This window comes from Pezoporus flaviventris, unplaced genomic scaffold (genome assembly GCF_033815535.1).
Source record: "Pezoporus flaviventris isolate CSIRO_AGI_PZ_B2104156 unplaced genomic scaffold, CSIRO_AGI_Pfla_v1 ptg000038l, whole genome shotgun sequence".
NCBI classification, from domain to species: domain Eukaryota; kingdom Metazoa; phylum Chordata; class Aves; order Psittaciformes; family Psittacidae; genus Pezoporus; species Pezoporus flaviventris.
In genome coordinates, this window is record NW_026892586.1 from 759,829 (window position 1) to 779,057 (window position 19,229).

Genomic DNA, 19,229 nt, shown 5'->3' on the forward strand with positions numbered 1-19,229 from the left:
ATGACTGAGGACAAGAAATATTTAGGGAAGCTTGGGTAAGGCCAGGTCATCCCCTGCAATGTGAAGGGCAGTGATGGCTTCAGTCCCTTCTGTGGTGTATTGGAGCTCATTAAATTTGTTTAAAAGAAAGCAAGCAGGTGTTAATTAACATTAACATATATTCTGGCTTCTTCCCACCACAGAAACCTATCTATTTTCCAAGAGAGGGGAAAAATCCCACAGCAAAATAAGAGGACCCTGAAGGAGGTGAAGATCAGCCCCAGGCTGCTGATGGGAAGAGGTGTCACCCGATGCTTCATGAGCAGCCCAGCTTCCCCATGGCCAGACCTGACTGCTCAAAATATTTGCTGAGTACCTGAGAAGTCTCTCAGCCACGGTGCTGGGGCTACTCCCTGTGGCAGAACCTGCCCTGCCTTCTCCTCCAGAGGGTGGAAACTGGCTTCTCAACGGAGCCAACTGTGCCGCAGAGACATGGCCATCAAATCCCTGGGGAGAATCCGCATCATCCCCGTGAGTGAGGGCATCCCCTCACCCACCACTTCTTGCCACCTCTCAGCTCACCAGAAGCTCACTCCAGTTGGTGCTGGGTTAGAGGAACATAAGGAATTGGTGGTGCTGGAGGAAGATTGGACACCTTGAGCCATCAGCTGGGCATGCTGGCTGCTAACCAGATATTTGCCTTCCCATCCAGTGCTGTTGGGAAAGTGCCTTCACAAGTGCCCCATTGCAGAGAAGAGCAAGGCTGGAGTGGATTCTCCATGGGAAATGTGGCCAAGAGCCAACCAAATGACCAAAGTGGGCTGGAAATTAACATGCTGCAGGTCACAGAGGTCCAGCAATGAGGGCTGGGGACCACCTTGCTTGCATGCTACAGGCTTTGACCTGACTCTGAAATACTGTTGTCCTGGGTTCAGCTATAGCAGTCATTTTTCTCCTTCTTAGTAGCTGGTACAGTGCTGTGTTTTTGACTTTCAGCCTGGGAACAATGCTGATAACATACCAATGGCTTTAGTTGTTGCTAAGTAATGTTTACTCTGACCAAAGACTTTCTGAGTCTCATGCTCTGCCAGGGAGGAGGGAAAGCTAGGAGGAAGCAGAGACAGGACACCTGACCCAAACTAGCCAAAGGGGCATTCCATACCACAGCACATCATGCCCAGTATATAAACTGGGGAGAGTAACCTGGAAGGCCCAGATCACTGCTCGGGTTGGGCTGGGTACTGGTTGGCAGGTGAGGAGCGGTTGTATTTTCTTCCCCTGTTATTTCCCATATCATTATTATTATTGGTGGTAGCAGTAGTGGGTTTGTGTTGCAGAATGGGTCCAAGAGCAAGGCCATGGATCCCTAGAGGCCTTGTGCGAGCAAAGCAAGGTGTAGGCCTCACAGGTAACCGAAAACCGGATGTGGGAGGAGAATGTGAAGGAAGCTGTGCGGAACTAACTAATACTGTTGTGACTAGTAGGCGTGGCTAAACACCATGAGGATATAAGCAAAGTGCGCCACAAATAAAGCAGAAGTTTGCTTATCACCCATATTGAGTTGGCGTGTCTTGCTTCTCCTCACCGCTAACAGGTTTGTGTTATACCTTAGTTACTGGACTGCTCTTATCTCAACCCATGGGAGTTACATTCTTTCAATTCTCCTCCCCATCCCTCTGGGAGCAGGGGGAGAAAGGGGGGGAGTGAGTGAGTGGCTGCGTGGTTCTGAGTTACTGGCTGGGCTTAAACCACGACGACTGGCTGGGAGAGGAGAGCACGTTCTGCACTGCTCTTTCCCGTCCCAGCTGGAAACCATGAGACAAGGAGGCACAAAATCACAAAATGAAATATAAACCTTTGTAAATAAGTAGAATCAGTTTTAAGTAATGTTAAGTTTGATGGCTTTGTAACAGTAGCAATGAAAAATAACTGAGGTGCATGATTCACAGAAAGAAAAAAAAAAGTAGAGTGCAGCTAGAGAACATAATGAGAATTCTTCTATAAGATAAACCATTGTAGTTGACATAGTTTTAGGTCCTTATGACCTTAGTACAAAATAAGTGGGGATGGGGAGTATCTAGGACTAGCAGATGTCCAGGATGGGCTACAGTTAAACTAACTGATAAGTAGAAGGACAGGATGATTGCTATGTCTGTAGTGTTAATTAAGATGGTGTAAACATCTACTGCACGTGCTTCAAAGGCTGCCAGAAGTGATGAAGATTGTTGGAAGGAGTAAATGACCGTCAGAGACCACCACCACATTTTTGTATGCATGCAGGGAAACTTTCTGAAAAATGATGCAATTCATATGGAGTCTCATGAATATGCATGTATGCCCAGTGACTATATAAGGACGGCTTGTGTAGCAATATGAGTACACAGGCTAGGTAGAGCTATCCCCCGTGTCTCCCGGTGCCGCAATAAAGTATACCTGCTTGTCAACTTAAACTTTGTTGGCGAGTTTGTCCTTGGAGTTTTCTCTGAATCAACCAACACGGCTTCTCCCTTCCTGAACTCGGGAAGCCCACGGCGGTCTTGGCACCACACAGGGACCCTCAGGCATCTTTCAGTCTTAGCACACCAGGACAGACCTTGGTGTTATTGTTATTGTTTGGTCGGTGCTTGGCTTGTGAGCATAGTCCACATCCTTTTTGGATAAATCACTCTCCAGCTGCTGCCGACAACCTTAAGACCAACAGAGAATCCTTGTTGTTTATCTCCCCTGGTTGCTTCTGGCCAAGCTGTGACTCAGCTGTCAGAGGTGAAGAACTCCTCATGCTTCATCTGAGCACTCATTAACCACCCAGAGCCATAAAAAGCAATTTCTTCAGGGCTCCCTCTCCGTTAGACTGGATTTTGAAGCAAGAGGGCTGGCCTGAGATTTAGTGGGAATATTCATAAAGATGCTCAATAAAAATAGATCTTTAGAGCTCAGAAACCTTGTATGATTCTGGGTCATATGACAGAAGGTTTCATCAGCAGTGAGTAAAGGTCTAGGCAGAAAAGAAAGGCAGATCCTACCCTTAGCTCTTAGCGAAGCCTACAGCTATGGCTCCTACTCCTGCCCCAGGACATGCTTGGATCTTTTCATCTTCTCATGGTGTGGAAATCACACAAATAGTGACTAAACTATTGGAAGATTTGGAGAATATTTCTTCTCCCAGGTGGGTGCGTGCTTTGTGGGAGGTGACGGGTGATTTCTGGTGCACTGGTGATTTTGGTGGTGTTGGACTTAAACTGGAACCCTGTGATCCAAGGAAATAAGCAAACAATTAAAAAAAGGCAGAATGAAATTTAGCAGACCCTTTCCCACTGCCCCAGCCACGGTGTCAGTGCTGTGCAAAGCCAGTGTTCTTCAGAGCTTTACCACACCGGACTTTATCAGGATGTCAGCTTGCTGCCAAGGTTGACCTCTATGAGAAGGGCAGCTGAATTCTATTCTTCACATCTTGAGAGGTGAGTGCAATGAAGCTTTCCCACACCTCCTCTCCGAGCTCTTGTTTTGCTCCTGAATTATCTGGGGGGGGGGGGCTGATCTAGGCAAAAGCTTGGCAGAAGTGCTGTTGTGAACAGCCTCCTTTGGAAAGGACCCTCAGAAACCTCAGAGAGATGTGCCAAGGAGGGATGTCCTTCTAACGGGGTCCTGCTAAACCTCATTAGCAGGGTTAGCTTCTAATATGGGTCTTGTTGCTACTACCACACAGAGCACACAGTGCCACTGTCCACCGCTGCCTTTGACTGGTTGTTAGTGCTGAGAACTGTTGTGTGAAGCCTCTGCAGAGGTGCAGATATCCTCAGCATCTACCTGGATATTTACCCAGCCTCAAGGCCATGGTGTGCTGCCTATCAGCTGCTCTTTCACCTCCCTGTGTCTCTTCCCAGCATGGAGATACGCAGACTATCCCATCTTGATGTGTACAGGGAGGTGAAAGAGCAGCTCAGTATATAAACTGGGGGGAGTTACCCAGAAGGCCCAGATCACTGCTCAGGTCAGGCTGGGTATCGGTTGGCAGGTGGTGAGCAATTGTATTCTCTCCCCTTGTTATTTCCCTTATTATTATTATCAGTGGTAGCAGTAGTAGTAGTTTTGTATTATACCTTAGTTACTGGACTGTTCTTAGCCCATAGGAGTTACATTCTTTTGATTATCCTCCCCATTCCTCTGGGAGTGGAGGGAGGAATAAGGGAGGGGAGTGAGTGAGCGTCTGTGTGGTTCTGAGTTACCAGCTGGGTTTAAACCATGACAGAGCAGTATAAAAAATGTAAGTGGAAAAAATAAAGGTGTAAATATTGCATTTTACACCAGTCTGGAGTCTGCTCAACTGTAGGGAGTCAACCTCTGTCATTGTGTTATTGGTACAGGTCTTTACACGCTCAGGAAATGTGTGGATTAATGGCCGGGGGGCTGGTTTAGTGAAACATCTTTTCTTATTGATTTTCCCATCCCTCTATATACCTCTGCTTACTGTCACTAACTCCCCAGGCAGAAACCAGCACAAAAATAGACAAGATCAAGGAAAACAAAATGTAATTTGTGTAGCAGATACTGCTCTGTGTTCGTGGCTGTCAAACACAAGGATTAATTAGGGTGTTGCTGATCTTCCCACCCTTCTTGCCCGGAGCCCATGATCTGTATTTCCCTGGTTCTCTGGGGGAAATGTCCAGTGTATGGATGATAACTTCCTCCTGCAAATGGTGGATGAACCAACCAGGAGAGGGGCGCTGCTGGATCTCATCCTCACTAACAAGGAGGGTCTGGTTGAAACAGTAAGGGTTGAGGGCTGCCTTGGTTGCAGCGACCACGAGATGGTGGAATTCAGGGTCTTGTGTGGTAGGACTAGTAGAATACCAAGTAGAATTGCAACCCTGGACTTTAGCAGGGCAAACTTTGGCCTTTTCAAGCAATTGCTAGGGGAAATCCCATGGGCAAGGCTGTTTGAAGGTAAAGGGGCCCAAGATAGTGGGTTGGCATTCAAGGATTGCTTTTTCCGAGCTCAAGATCGGAGCATCCCGCCACGTAGGAAGTCAAGGAAGAGGGCCAGGAGACCTGCGTGGCTAAATAGGGAATTGCTGGGTATGCTCAAGTGGAAGAGGAGAGTTTACAGGTCATGGAAGGAGGGGCTGGCCACTTGGGAGGAATATAAGGCTGCTGCTAGAGGATGTAGGAAGGCAGCTAGGATGACTAAGGCCTCCTTAGAATTAAACCTGGCGAGAAGGGTCAAGGACAGCAAAAAGAGCTTTTTCAAATACATGGCAGACAAAACTAACACCAGAGGCAATGTAGGCCCACTGATGAACAGGATGGGTGCCCTGGTGACAGAAGATACAGAGGTGGCAGAGTTACTGAATGCCTTCTTTGTCTCTGTCTACTCTGCTGCAGGCAGTCCTGAAGAGCCCTGTACCCCTGAGACCTCAGATGAAGTCAGGTCAACGGAGCGGTTTGCCTTAGTCGATGAGGAATGGGTTAGAGACCAGTTGAGCAACCTGGACATCCATAAATCCATGTGTCCAGATGGGATGCACCCGCAGGTGCTGAGGGAACTGGCGGAAGTCATTGCTAGACCACTCTCCATCATCTTTACCAAGTCTTGGGAAACGGGAGAGGTGCCTGAGGACTGGAGGAAAGCAAATGTCACTCCAGTCTTCAAAAAGGGCAAGAAGGAGGACCCGGGTAACTATAGACCGGTCAGCCTCACCTCCATCCCTGGGAAAGTGATGGAACACCTTATCCTTGGTGCTATCTTAAGGCATATCAAGGATAAGAGGGTTATGAGGGGCAGTCAACATGGCTTCACCAAGGGGAAGTCATGCTTGACCTATCTCTTATCCTTTTATGAGGAAATAACACGGTGGATGGATGATGGCAGAGCGGTGGATGTGGTCTACCTTGACTTCAGCAAAGCATTTGACACAGTCTCCCACAGCATCCTCACAGCTAAATTGAGGAAGTGTGGTCTGGATGATCAGGTAGTGAGGTGGACTGTGAACTGGCTGAAGGAGAGAAGCCAGAGAGTTGTAGTCTATGGGGCGGAGTCTAGTTGGAGGCCTGTAACTAGTGGAGTGCCTCAAGGGTCAGTACTGGGACCAGTATTATTTAATATATTCATCAACGATTTAGATGAGGGAATTGAGTGTGCTATCAGCAAGTTTGCTGATGACACTAAGCTGGGAGGAGTGGCTGACACGCCAGAAGGCTGTGCTGCCATCCAGCGAGACCTGGACAGGCTGGAGAGCTGGGCAGGGAATAACTTGATGAAATATAACAAGGGAAAGTGTAGAGTCCTGCATCTGGGCAGGAACAACCCCAGGTTCCAGTATAGGTTGGGGAACGACCTGTTAGAGAGCAGTGTAGGGGAGAGGGACCTGGGGGTCCTAGTGGACGACAGGATGACCATGAGCCAACACTGTGCCCTTGTGGCCAAGAAGGCCAATGTCATCCTGGGGTGTATTAGAAGGGGGGTGGTTAGTAGATTGAGAGAGGTCCTCCTTCCCCTCTACCCTGCCCTGGTGAGACCGCATCTGGAATATTGTGTCCAGTTCTGGGCCCCTCAGTTCAAGAAGGACAGGGACCTGCTGGAGAGAGTCCAGCACAGGGAAACTAAGATGATTAAGGGAGTGGAGCATCTCCCTTATGAGGCAAGACTGAGGGAGCTGGGTCTCTATGGTTTAGAGAAGAGGAGACTGAGGGGTGACCTTATAAGTGTCTATAAATATATAAAGGGGGAGTGTCACAAGGATGGAGCCAGGCTCTACTCAGTGGCAAACAATGATAGGACAAGGGGTAATGGGTACAAACTGGAACACAAGAGGTTCCACTTAAACTTGAGAAGAAACTTCTTCTCAGTGAGGGTGACAGAATACTGGAACAGGCTGCCCAGGGAGGTTGTGGAGTGTCCTTCCCTGGAGACATTCAAAACCCGCCTGGACACATTCCTGTGTAACCTTATCTAGGTTTTTCTGTTCCGGCAGGGGGATTGGACTAGATGATCTTTCGAGGTCCCTTCCAATCTCTAGCATACTGTGATACTGTGATACTAGTCACTTCATCCACTGTTGGTGGTGCTGCCTCATTCTAGGTCTTTGATGCTAATGAGTAGGCATATGATGATGGCAACCAGGTGATTATGTGCTCCCCTGGAAGACAACTGAAATCTTTTTGCATATTCTGCAGCTCAGTCGAGGTCCGGGATTGAGAAGTTACCTCTTCTTCTTCCTCTTCCTCTGATTCATGTATTAATAACTCTGGTTCATATGCTGTCCCCTGTAATAAGTGCACTGGGTCTTCATCTTTCTTCAGTGCACGAATGGCTCTTTGTGGCTCTCATTTGCTTTTTCCCTTGCTTACAGGGGCAACTGATATTGGCATGGATTGGTCCTTTTGGTTTAGCTACAGTGTCTGTCACTAGGGTTGGAGTGGCTGCAGTGTCTGTCACTAGGGTTGGAGTGGCTGTTGTGTCTGTCAGCGGGGTTGGAGCAGCTGCGGTGTCTTTCACTGTGGTTGGAGTGGCCGCATTGTCTGTTGTCAGGGTTAGTGTAGCTGCTGTGCTTGGGGGTTGAGTTGCTGCATTGTCTGTAGCTTTGCTCAAGTAAAAAAGACAGCATTGCTCCAGCTACTAAGAAGGAGAAATATAACTATTACAGCTGAACCGAGAACACAAATTAAGGAAATACTTGGGGGTGGTGGAGAGAGATGATGGCAGTGTCTGTCCGCCTGGTTTCTCTGATGCAAGCTGGCATTGGCAGCTTTTCTGAGGTGGGATTGCGGGAAGCAGAGAGACTTGGCAAGAGGCAGGGGTGGAATGTCCCCAGTGAGGGGACATATCTGGTCCTGCAGAGGATAGGCAGGTGCTACACCCTGAGTTGTCATTACTAGTTGTCTCCACCCCCCGAAGGGCTAATTTTTCAAATTAACATAATTAATATTTTTAATAAAACTTATGCACCATTTGCGTTGACCCAGTGCAGTGGCAACAGCGGGGAGGAGTTGGTGTGTTTGCTGAGCAAGGGTGAAGGCCACATCCCTCTGGGGGTCTTGGGTTGATCCAGGGATGCTTTTTGCCCTGTCTCAGGCCATGGGAAGGACACGCTCATTGCTGGGAGTGGAGAAGACACCTCTGACCAGGTTCATCTGCTGCCTGCGCTGGTTCACCATAAAATCCTCAGCATGAGCTGGCTGGACACTCTGAAGTCCCATGTGCTCTGCCTGGCTCTGCAGGTGAGCAGCCTGGCATCTTGGGGGGAAGGTGTTTTTGGGGTGGTGAGAAGGACACCCCGCACCCTGTGGGGTCATCCCTCAGTGGGAGTTGCTGGCCCCCCTGTCACCATAGCTGGTTTCTGCCCTGATCCTGATGCCATGCACCTGGAGCATAACTGTTGCCTGGGTGGGAAGGGAAGAGCATCTCCAAGAAGTCAGAAGACATCAAAAAATGCTAGGGAGCAGCCCATAATAACATCTTCTGTGTCACCTCTGGGTCATGCAGGAGGAGAGCTCAAGGCAAGAAGGGTGAGAAGAAAATGCAGCATCTTGAGATGGTATTTGCCAGCAAGGTGGAGGAGTAGGAAGGCTAGTGTGGCACGGGAGTGTCAGGACACTATGTACTGGTGTTGTTGCCGCCACTTAATTCTGGGCTTCAGGCAAATCATTTAAATTCCCCTTCTTTGAAAAGAAGGAAAAGACCATCTTATCTCGCAGCAGCCTTGATGAATTTCCTCTGGCAAAACCCTCTGGAGTCTCAAAGGCAGAGACACAGCAGATGCGTGGCTTCTCCAGGAGGATGCTGCTGCCTCCTTCCAAATCACTCTCAGAAATATTTGGTATGTGCAGAGTATTCACCCCTCTGTCAGGGTGAGGTGGGTTTCCCGGCATCTCTATCCACAGGATGAGGCCACAGGCTCTGAGATAAAACATAAGTAAGGAAAGGCACTTGCTTCTGAGCAGGTCAGGGAGCACCTCCATGGAGTTTAGCCGATTGGCAGCTCAGCTTTCCAAAAGTATCCGTGCCACAGTGCTTTAATAAATGGTGATTAAATAAAACAGATTTATTTTTCTTTCCCTGTGAGCTAGTGATAGATCTAATAGATACAGAAATTTGGAACTTTCTGTATATTCCTTTCCCTCCTTCCCTATTTCTTCTCTGCTTTTTTTTTTGGAGCTGTGTTCCATCCCACAGGGCATGGTGTTACCTGAGCCATGGCTCACCAGTAAGCAGCTTCACATCCCCCCCCGCCTGCAAGACAGGGTCTGGTGTTTTGTAAGGCCATAGAGAGAAAAAAATAGGTACTACTCTGTGTAACTGCATGAGCAAGCTGAGGGAAGGAGTTGTTTGTGGGGAGAACTAAAAGGAACATTATAAGTCCATTACAGTGGCTTCCCAACACCAAAATCCCTTGGAGGGATGGTTTTCCCAGGCCCCCCTGCCCTGTCATAGAATCATAGGATCTCAGACTGGTTTGGGTTGGAAAGGACCTTAAGATCACCTAGTTCCAATCCCCTGCCACAGTCAGGAACACCTTCCACTAGACCAGGAACACCTTCCACTAGACCAGGTTGCTCCAAGCCCTGTCCAACATGACCTTGAATGCTACCAGGGATGGGGCAGCCACAGCTTCTCTGGGCAACCTGTGCCAGTGCCTCACCACCCTCACAGGGAAGAATTTCTTCCTTATATCCAACTTAAATGTCCTCTGTTCAAGTTATAACCCATTCCCCCTTGTCTTATCTCTACAGTCCCTCATGAAGAGTCCCTCTCCAGCATCCTTGTAGGCCCCATTCAGATACTGGAAGGCTGCTCTGAGGTCTCCACGCAGCTTCTCTTCTCCAGGCTGAACAGCCCAAATTTTCCCAGCCTGTCCTCTGGGATGTCCTTCTTGCTCTCTCCTCCTGGCCAGTCCAGTGAAATGCTGTCATGGTTTAAGTGCAGTCAGTAACCCACGCAGCCTGCTCGCACACTCCCCCCTTTTCTCCCCCCCTTTTCTCCCCCCCCCGCCCTTCTCCCCCCTTCTCCCAGAGGGATGGGGAGGAGAATCGAAAGAATGTGACTCCCACAGTTTGAGATAAGAACAGCCCAGTAACTAAGGTATAACACAAACCCACTACTGCTACCACCAATAATAATAATGATATGGGAAATAACAAGGGAAGAGAATATAATACCACCTGCCGATACCCAGCCCGACCGAGCAGAGAACTCGCCCTTCTGGGTAACTCTCAGTTACATCCTGCGCATGACGTGCTGTGGTATGGAATACCTCTTTGGCTAGTTTGGGTCAGGTGTCCTGTCTCTGCTTCCTCCCAGCTTCCCCTTCTCCCTGGCAGAGCATGAGACTCAGAAAGTCCTTGGTCAAACTAAGCATTTGAGCAGTAACTAAAAACACTGGTGTTATCAGTGCTGTTCCCAGGCCGAAAGTCATAAACACAGCACTGCACCAGCTACTAAGAAGGAGAAAAAATGGCTGCTACTGCTGAACCCAGGACAAATGCTGCTGCCAGATCCATGATATGCACAGTTGCTGTATCTCACCTCTCCGTCCTATTTCTTCTCATGGGCACATGCCCTGTGGGAGGCAGCAGGGGAGTGGCGGGAGGAAAACCAGCTCCGGGCCCTGGCACCCGGCACCAAGAAGCCACTGGCATCTCCCCACAGGCTGGCAGTGACCACCCCAGGACAGGAAGCCTCCATCATGGACCTGGAGAAAGCAGGTGAGGGGGAAGCTGGGATGGGGCACTCCCATGGGCACTCTGGGGGAAGGATGGGGTGGGCGCCTGGCACCTGCCAGCATGTACCAGGGGTCCTGTCCCATTTTGGGGTACACATAGCCATATGGTTGAGCTCACTGGGGTGAGGATTTTGGGTGTTGGTAGAAATCAAACACCAGCCAACTGCCATATGGCACCAGGCCACCAATGAATTAGTTGGGTGAACAGAGCCAGTGAGCACCAGAAAACCCACTGCTCCTGCCTCCCTCTTAAGGAAAATGGAACACTTGTGGAAATGCTGGCAGCATTCATGGCCATGACGGGGCAGAGAATCCCTGTAGCAACTCCTCTCCCAAGGATGCTCTTGCAGGAGGAAGGTGTTAGAGCAAGGAGGAGAGCGTTATCCATATGGGATCACCCCTGCCCAGCAGTTTAACTTGCATCCAGGGGTTGTGGCTTTGAACCTGGCTCTGCAATCAGTCCCAGCCTGGGATTAGTGTGGATGATGTGTGCAGAGCCCTGGTGCTTCATGTAATCTTGTCTGTAATCTATCCCTGCATGCTCCCCAAGGGGTGAGAGCTGACATTCTTGTTAACTTTAGACATTTTGGGGTGGGTTTTGTGTGTGCTGGGTTCAAAGGGAACGTCACAGTCCCCTGCCTGAGCTGGGCTGAGCTTTCAGTGTGTAAAGAAGGAAAAACTGGTTCCTGTTGTCACTCTTCCAGGGTATCCAGCCCAAGTCAGGGAGACAAAACCCAGCGATCACTTCTGCAGGCATTGCCGGATAAGTCCCATGGCATGTAGTTAACAGCAGAGCCATGGTATGGTCCCAGCATTTCATTTTCTGTCTGCTGGCTCTTTAACTCCTTTGAGCAGTAGAAAGTCTGATTCACAGACAAAAAATATCTTGCTTCTTGTATTCAGGACATTTCCTGTAAAGCAGGCAGCATCTGCTGCAGGCAGCAAAGCAATTCCCAGCATCACCTCCTGCCTTAAAAATCTCAAGGTTTATGGTGGCAGCAGCTGAAATCCATGGCAGGCAGGGAAGGGCACCAGGCAGCCAGGATCCTGGCTGCCACTTTGCCCACCACTGTGACTCAACCCCTCACTGGGAATGAGTCAGGCCTGCTCATTTCTTCTTGGGAACTACCAAGTCATTTACGGATTCATTTGGTAGGCTCTGATGTACAGCCAGGTTGGCTTCTGTCAGCACCGGTGGCTCCATTAAATGCATGGAAAACCATGTTTAAAGTAGGAGGAGGAGGTTGGGAAGCCGAACACACAAGGATTAGGTAACATGGCTGTCCAGGGTACCCATCTAATTTTAATTTGGCTTCCATTATGTTTGTGTGTAATGATGCAGTCTTTAATAACATGATCACATCCTGGTTTTCCACCAGCACTTTCTCATTCAGTAAAAAGGATGCCAGGATGAATCAGAGACATGGTGAAGGCAGTTGTTATCTGAGTGAGGTGGCAGCACCTTGGCATGTGATAGAGCTGGGTCATGGCATGGTGGCCTGGGCAGGCACTTGGTGTTATGGCCTGGGATGCTCTGCTGGCACCAGCACATCCCTTTGGATCCCATCCCCCCTCCAGGGGCTCACCCAGCTGGACTCACGCTGTTGGTCCTGCTGACCCTGGTCAGCACCGTGGCATTCAGGATGTACCTCCTGGCACATCACTGTTCTCCATGGGACTTTTGCAAGTCCTGCTTCCTGCAGTCCCACCTCCACTGCAGCCCCTGGGATTCTCCCCATAGCCAGCATCCCCTTCCCCAGCGAAGCAGCTTAACTACAGAACCAGTTTTCACCAGCTTAGTTTCATAGGTTGTAAAAAGATAGCATTATTTTTAACCACAGAGTGTGTCTGTCACCCAAAAATGACATTGTCTTTAACCACAGAGTGTGTCTGTTTGAGTCATGGTATTTCAAACCCTTTGTTTTGTTCCCTTAGTAACTTAGACCCAGCCCCAGTATTGCAAAGCCTTAATATTGCAAAGCCCAGCCCCAATATGTGAAAACAACACTGTTTCTCTCCCAGTGAGCACTAAGGGGCTCTTCATAGAATCGCAGAATCCCAGACTGGTTTGGGTTGGAAGGGACCCTAAAGCTCAACCAGTTCCAATCCCCTGCCACGAGCAGGGACACCTTCCACTAGACCAGGTTGCTCCAAGCCCCATCCAACCTGGCCTTGAACACTGCCAGGGATGGGGCAGCCACAGCTTCTCTGGGCAACCTGTGCCAGTGCCTCACCTCCCTCAAAGGAAAGATCTTCTGCCTAAGAGGTCATCTCAGTTTCTCTTCTGTCAGGTTAAAGCCATTCCCCCTTGTCCTGTCCCTACAGCCCTTGTCCAAAGCCCCTCTCCAGCTTTCTTGTCAGCCCTTGTCAGGTGATGGAAGCTTCTCTAAAAGGTCTCCCCAGAGCCTTCTCTTCTCCAGGATGAACAAGCCCAGCTCTCTCAGCCTTTCTCCAAAGCAGAGCTGCTCCAGCCCTCAGAGCATCTGATCCATATCCCTCTGATCCATGTCTCCTGGCTGGGCAAGGAGAGCTAGACTGGCACCTATTGGTGCCTAGTGAGTGCCCTGCAAATGTCACCCATCCCTCTGCCCTGTGCACGTCAGCACAGCATGATGACTTCACAAATGAGCCACATCTCCATCCTTGGGTTCTGCATTCCCAGTACACCCAGTCTCAGGGTGCTTCTCCCACACAGTACACCATCAAGATGGTGGAGGTGGAATCAGCCAAGGCCAAATAAGCCCTGTGTGAGAGCCAGTCCCGAAACCAGTACCTGCAGGAGCAGGTGGGGGTGCAGAGTCAGGTGATGAAGGAATAGGAGCAACAGCTGCAGAGCTCCCAGCAGACAGCGGCTGAGCTCTGAGCTCAGCTCTGAGCACAAAGAACAGAAACCACCCGGCCTGGCTCCATGTGCTGCGGTGTGGTAGTGGGTGGTCACGGCTCATGACACCCCCCTTGCTCCTCTCCCACCCAGATCACGATGTACGAAGCTGATCTGGAGCGAGCCCATGGGCAGATGCTGGAGGATACACAGGTGATGGAGGAAGAGGAGAACCATGCCATTGAGGAGGTGTTTTCCCATGCCCAAGTGGAGATGAAGGCAGTGCATGAGAACCTGGCAGGTGAGGAGGGTGTGGGGGGCCATTGCTTGTTGGAGTCGCGGGAGACAAGCCTCATGCTCTCATGGTCAGCAAGTCTCCTTTATTTAGCAAGATACAACCCTTTTTATAGCCTGCAGTGTTAGATACATTTCCTGCTAGGATACAGCAAAATCATTGGTCAGCCCGTGCTGACGCAGGGGCCTCCCAAGCAACCGTGACCGCCTCCTGCTTCAACATGCCTCGACATGTCCCGGCTTGTCCCAGCTTGCCCAAGCATTACCGTGGCGCTATCTCAGCAAGATACCGTGGCGCTATCTCAGCAAGATACCGTGGCGCCACCTTCAGCAAGATGTACATCCTGTTTCTTGAGCAACTCAGGGTGAACATTAACCACAAGATTACCGTAGCCTTGAGGCCTATATTTCCACCAGCTGCACAGTATCATGACCTCTGTTACTTAGCCATTCTGTTGTTAAGCTCTCTACAATTGCTGGGGTGTTGTGCCACATGCCCCTCACCCTGCCTCCTGCCTGCAGGCATCTGGACCAACCTGCTGACACTGCAGCCAGCGCTGTGCACCCTCACCCACGACTACAACAGCCTGAAGCAGGTCTGAGACTTCCCCCTGCTCCTCCAGGAGACCCTGCGAAGTGCCAGGGCCAAGGTGAGACCCTCCCATCCCCAGGGCTACCACCCCATGCCAGTGGAGATGCTGGGGGGGGGGGGTGTCACTGAGCCACTGGTCTCCATACCCCCCAGATCAGCCAGGCCATCGAGGAGGTGCACATCACCAACCAGGAGCTGCTGTTTGCAAGTACCGCCATGAGCTGCAGCTCCACAAGAAGTGCTACAATGAGATGTTGCAGCTCAAAGGTGAGCACCCTGAGGGGGGGACAGGGGAGCACCACTCCACTGCACCCCAGCAACATGGCTTGGGTGCTCTGCATCCCTCTAAGATGCTTGGGTTGGCGACGAGCTGTGTTGGTCAGCATCATTCAGCCTGCTCAGTGTTTGACGGTGACAGGGGGTGGCAGCAGAATGTGCCGGGGCTGACACCATCCCTGCAACCCCCTTCTCCAAGGAAACATCTGTGTTTTCAGGCAAGTCCTCCCCATCACGAAAGAGGATGGTGAGGGTGTGGAAGCAGCCAACACAGTGACCTTTGATGCTGATGATGACACCGTCCTGCACCTCCTGCACAAGGGGAAGCTGGTGTCCTTTGAGCTGGATAAGGTCTTCCCCCTGCAAGCATCCCAGGAGGAGGTGGGTGCTGCCATCCATGCTGCTGGTGTGATGGGAGAGACACAGCCATCTTCTGACATCCTCCAGTTCCCCCCCAGGTCTTTCAGGAGGTTCAAGCCCTGGTCACCTCCTGCATTGATGGCTACAACATCTGCATCTTCGCCTATGGGCAGACAGGAGCAGGAAAAACCTACACGATGGAGGTGAATTTGCCTGGCTTTGCTTCCCTCTGCTTCCTCAGCTTCCCATCACATGGTGCCCAGTCTCAGCACCCTCCCCTAACCAGGCTGGTGACCAGCTTGGACCTGGTGTGATGGTCACTGCTGCTGCCAAGGGGTTTGTGCAGCCCTCCACCCCCCCCCCCCCCCCCCCCCGGCTTTGCTTCTTCTCAGGAAAAAAGTGCAGAAGAGGGTGACACGTCCTCCTCACATTTCTCACCCCAATCCATCAGGGAACAGCAGAAAACACAGGGATCAACTAGCAGGCCCTGTAGCTCCTCTTCTCTGAGGTGCAGAGCAAAGCAGCTGACTGGGACTATGCCATCAGCATCAGCACTGCCAGGATCTATGATGAGTCCCTCAGGTACAAGCAGGGGACAAAGCTGTAATGGGTGGGCCACCTGGGCATCACCCCACACTGCTCTCTTCCTGTCCCACCAGCCCTGCCTTGGCTGTGCAGCTTATTCCTTGGACTCTGGATTTGTCTGTGCAAGGATTTATTTTTAATTTTTTAGTTGATTTTGGTACATGCTGCCCTTTCAAAGCACTCTCCCTTGAGCTCTGTTACTTAGGCTCCCAGCCCTTCCAGCACTCCCAGGCACTGATGCAGTGGCCAGGGCATCCCCCTCTCCTCCCTGCCCCTTCACCCCCCCCCCCCCCCTCCCCCGATGTTATAGTTAGAAATAACTAACTGGGAGCATGAGAAATCTTTTGCTCCCCAGCCCAGCCGTAGGCAGGAGGCGCCTGGATGAGGCTGGGAATTCAGCCATATGAATAATAGGGATGGCAATAAGTACTAGGTCTGGGTTGGGTGGTAGTTGGGCAGATGGGGAGTCAAGAGCCAAGGGCTGTGACTGGGATGTGAAGCCATCCTGGAAGGATCCAGCTGATTCGGCAGCCTGGGCACACAGCTCTGTGAAATGAGTGGTTGTGTGCTGGAGGGGGCCCAGCACCTGTCACTTCCCCGGGATGGTAATGGCTATAATGGGTACCCCTTCACCCAGGGACCTGCTGGGGAAGGAGCCACAGGAGAAGCTGGAGATCAAGCTGTGTCCCAATGGCAGCAGGCAGCTCTATGCGCCAGGGCTGACCAAGTTCAGGGTGCAGTGTGGAGGACATCAACAAGGTGCAGGGGTGTGTGGGGAGGCACCAAGGGCACAATCACAGAGTCACAGACTGGTTTGGGTTGGAAGGGACCCTAAAGCTAATCCAGTTCCAATCCCCTGCCACAAGTAGAGACACCTTCCACTAGACCAGGTTGCTCCAAGCCCCATCCAACCTGGCCTTAAACACTGCCAGGGATGGGGCAACCATTGGGGGGTTCTGTGGTTTGTGACCTCCAGATTTGGGAGTATTTCTGAAGCACTGGGGATCAACAAAGATTAAAATAGGTCCCTGGGTGTGATGTGATGGTCACTGTCCCTTGGGGTGACCCACAAAGGGTTAAAAATAAAAGCGTGGGGGCCAGGTGGCTCCTAAAGGATTAGCAGGATACCAGATGTCACCACAGAGCCCTGCCTGTCACCCTCTGCCTTTCCTGCATCACCCAGGCTGAGACCTGACAGCAGTCATCATCCCAATGGACCCAGGCACCTTGTGGGGGGCTGTTGCCCGGGTTACAGGGTGTTTGTGGTGGGTTTGGGGCAGTTTGGCCTCACCCACCCCCACCCCACCCCATCTCCCTGGATTCCCCCAGGTCTTCAAGTTTGGCCATGTCAACCGTGCGACAGAATGCACTAACTTGAACGAGCACAGCTCCCACTCCCATGCCCTCCTCATCGTCACTGTCTGCAGGCTTGACTGCAGCACAGGGCTGCACACCACAGGTGGGTCCCAGCCACAAGACCCTCACTGGGCATCTGGGCCACAGTGTCCCCAAGGGGGTGTGTGGGGCTGGACACTGATGGCAGCCATGGCCAGGGGATGTTTGCTGTGTGTCCCCAGGGAAGCTGAACCTGGTGGACCTGGCTGGATTGGAGTGTGTGGGGCAGTCAGGCACAGAGGGCAGCTGGCTCCGTGAGGGGCAGCACATCAACAACTCCCTCTCGGAGCTGGGGGACGTAATTTATGCCCTGTGCTCCCAGCAGGGCCACATGCCATTCTGCAACTCCAAGCTGACCTACCTGCTGCAGGACTCAGTGGCAACAGCAAGACCCTCATGATGGTCCAGGTAGGGGCTGAGCACTCAGTGATTGTCAGTAGCAGCGTAGGGTGGGGGGATGGCTTTGGTCTCTGCTATGGGAAGCAGGAGGGCTGTTGGTGGCAGGAGCTGGGCTGGAGTGGGACAGGGCTTGGCTTTGGGGTCTGCAAGCACAGGGCCAGGGGAAGTTCTGTCCTCATCTCTGCACCCCAGACAAGGCTGAGGGATGGGGGATGAACTTGGAGGGCCATGCTCCTGCCCTCCCTGCCTGCACATGGGTACGGGCTCTATGCGCACGATGTCTTTGTATGTTGGTATCTCCCCATCCCCTCTCCTGCTGGGAGGATGTTCGACTCTGGCAGTCCCTCCATCCTTGCCCTGTGATTGCCCCCTGCCACCTGCCACAGCTTTTCCTGGCTGTCCCTCAAGCCAGGGGCAGTTGGTGATAGGGGATCCGATCAGATCACATGGAGCTAGCCCGGGTGTGGATGGACAGGGCTATCTTGGGAGCGGCAAGTTAATAATAATCTGGCTGGGGCATGGCCTGGTGTGTTGGCTGGAGCAGGAGGGCAGCCCTGAGGGTGCAGACAGCTGGTGGGTGACTTTCTGCCCACAGGTCTCCCCCACCAAGAAGAACACTAGTGAGACGCTGTGCTCCCTCAAGTTTGCTGAGAGGGTTCACTCCTTGGAGCTGGGTCCAGTTTCTCACAAGGCTGAGCTGGGCTCCTGGCCCAGCCAGGAGCATCTAGAGGTAACCAAGGGGCCGCTGGTACTCATCCTCTTCCTTTTCACTCCTGGGGGGGGGGGGGGCGGGTGTCCTCCTGTTTTGCCCCCATGCATGGCCCCAAAGCTGTTTGCTGTTGGATGTACCCCTAGAGCCACCTCCATTAGGGACCATCACCTGGTGGGGCACAGGCTGTCCCCAAGCAGTGGCATCCAGCTGATGCTGCCACTTTGGCTCTTCCAAGCTGTTTAACACCAGCCCCATGATACCCCAGAGCACATTTGGACACCACATTGCCCATGAGCCCATGCCTGTTTCTTCCCTCTGGGACTGGCACAGGTTGACCCTGGGGCCGTACCCCATCATCTCCACCCAGGGTGACTCTCCAGGGACTACAGCACCCCCCAGCTGGGGCCATGTGTCCCCCAGCCTGGGGCAGCTCTCCATCTACACCACCTCCATCTGCAGGAAGCTCCAGCCCTCAGGTGAGTGGTGGGACACCCCAGCTTTGCTCTGCACCCTGGGTACCCCACCAGGGTCCATCATCATTATCAGAGGCTCCTGCCCCCAGCCTCATCCCAGCCAGGCACTGGCAGGCAAAGCCAGTGGGGGGGGGGAGCTAGATGATTTGTGATCAGCTCATTAACTAGTGGCTAGTTCACACTTCCCCAAGAGTGCCCTGGTGTGAACCCACAGCCTGGGGTGCCCATGGGCTGAACCTTTTTCCCTTCGGTTTTAGGCTGAATTAAGGGCAGCCGCAGATGCCAGGTGAGTGCCTACAGCTGGGAGCCAGTGGAGGGCTCTGCTTGGCCCCGCACAGGGCAGGGCAGGAGCGCTGGGCTCTGCCACTTGCAGGGATGCTCATGGGATGCTTGTGAGACCAGCACAACGCAGCACCCACTGGAATGCTGCCGATGGGGCCACTGCAGTAATGGCCATGCCCACTGTGACCCGCGTGTCTCTTCCCACAGGGAAACTGAAGATGGTGCCCCTGTGACATGTGCCAGCCCTGGCCCCCAAACCTGCTGCAGGACCGGGCCACTCATGGGCACTACTGAGACCCAGCTGCTCAGAGACATGAAGGCTTTGGTTCCTGTTCCCTTGCCA

General features: G+C 52.0%; 1 pseudogene; it reads left to right on the plus strand.

Annotated features, from left to right (window-relative positions):
* Nucleotides 1-471: 471 nt before the first annotated feature.
* On the plus strand, nt 472-19,119 carry LOC133275281 (kinesin-like protein KIFC3; annotated as a pseudogene).
* Nucleotides 19,120-19,229: the final 110 nt, after the last annotated feature.